Source organism: Tupaia chinensis, unplaced genomic scaffold (genome assembly GCF_000334495.1).
Source record: "Tupaia chinensis unplaced genomic scaffold, TupChi_1.0 Scaffold000640_1, whole genome shotgun sequence".
In the NCBI taxonomy this organism is placed as follows: domain Eukaryota; kingdom Metazoa; phylum Chordata; class Mammalia; order Scandentia; family Tupaiidae; genus Tupaia; species Tupaia belangeri.
The window spans coordinates 239,388-241,029 of NW_006160161.1; the positions used below are offsets into that span (position 1 = coordinate 239,388).

Here is a 1,642-nt window from a genome sequence, read left to right on the forward strand (position 1 = left end):
GGCGCGTGGCTGCGCTGGGGGTGGGCGTGAGCCCCCCTGAGATTTCAGCAGTCTTAAGTCCACAGCAACAGGGAAACACACTTGTTCCTAGCTGAAGAAACATTCTCCTGAAATGTATTCCAAAGTGAATACATCTCCCAATGGCTAGAAGTAGAAGAGCCTCAGGTCTGAATAAGCCAGGAAATATGTCTTCATCAAAAGAACACAGTGACTCCTTTCCATTTCTTGAAAAAACCGAGGATGTTACCAAAATGTCTGAGAAAGTATTTACAACATTCATGGTGAACACATTCTATGAGTTTGAACAGAAAAGAAACAATGAAGTACACAAGATTAGGAAGTCCTTCCATTATATGAAAGAAGAAATGGAAACGCTAAGAAACAATCAGATGGAACTATAAGAGATGAAATCTTTACTACAGAAAATCAAAAAATCTTGAAAAAATTAAGTCAATTAGACCATGCTGAAGATCTAATCCCTGATTTAGAAGATAAAACCTCTGACCTATAGAAAACCTCCAAAAATATAGAAAACAACAACAACAAAACATGAAGAAGACTGGATTCCACTAGACGCATTAACATCCAAATAATTGGTATCCCAGAAGGTGAAAAAACTAGTAACAGCATGGAAAATCTATTCCTTGAAATCCTGGAAGAAAATTTGCCAAGTCTAGAGAGGCCCTCAAACATCCAGACCCACGAAATACAAAAGTCCCCACATAGAATCAACCCAAGAAGATCTCCCCAAGGCAAATTTTAGCCAGACTGGCAAAGACAACAGATAAGGACAAGATACTGAAACTGGCAAGAGAGAAACAATAAGTGACTAACAAATGTACCCCATCAGGCTAACTCTGGATTTCTCAATGGAAAGAATGCAAGCCAAGAAAGAATGGGAAGACTTATTGAAAGTGTTAAGTGAGAAACTATTTCAACCAAGATTATTATATCCTGAAAGATTATCCTTCATATGGGAAAAAAAAAAGATTAAAATCTCCTCAGACAAATGAAACCTTAAAAAATTTGCCAACACCAGATCATTTCTTCAAGAAACACTGAAGAAAGTACTGTTACAGGAAAACTAAAGAATTAACAGACAGAAACAAAGGAATAAAAGGCACGTAAGACAATGGCTAACTTAAAGGTCGGGACAGATCCTGTAACATTGATAATAACATTGAATGTTAATGAATTAAATTCTCCAATCAAGAGACACAGACTGGCTGAATGGATTAAAAAAACCCAGAAACCCTCTATCTGTTGCCTACAAGAAACCCAATTCATGGATAAAGACAAACATAGACGGGGAACCAGCAGTTAGTGTAATGGCTATGTTGCTGGACTTGTAGTCGACCATGTAGTCGACCGCGGTTCAATCCCGGACTTGGTGGCTTAAACTCACACTGGGCTCAAGTGCCAAGATCCTGAGAGAAGAATGGAGGAGAAGGGATTGCGGTGTGGCCATCCCCCTGGGGGTGATTTCTCGCTTTCTGTCTCTCTGTCTCTCTCAGTCTTTCTGGTGAGCGCATGCACCCTATAGCAAAAACCTCTCCAGAAAAAGAAAAAAAAAGAATTTCTAAATCACATAATATTTCCATGTTTCATGAGCAACTTTAGAGATCTCGCTCCATAAATTAAT

General features: G+C 38.9%; 1 protein-coding gene across 1 annotated transcript in view; it reads left to right on the forward strand.

Moving 5' to 3' along the window:
* The window catches only part of LOC102489419 (palmitoyltransferase ZDHHC15-like), a gene marked incomplete at its 3' end in the record, with an annotated part of 89,916 nt that overhangs the window by 46,207 nt on the left and 42,067 nt on the right, over nt 1–1,642 (forward strand).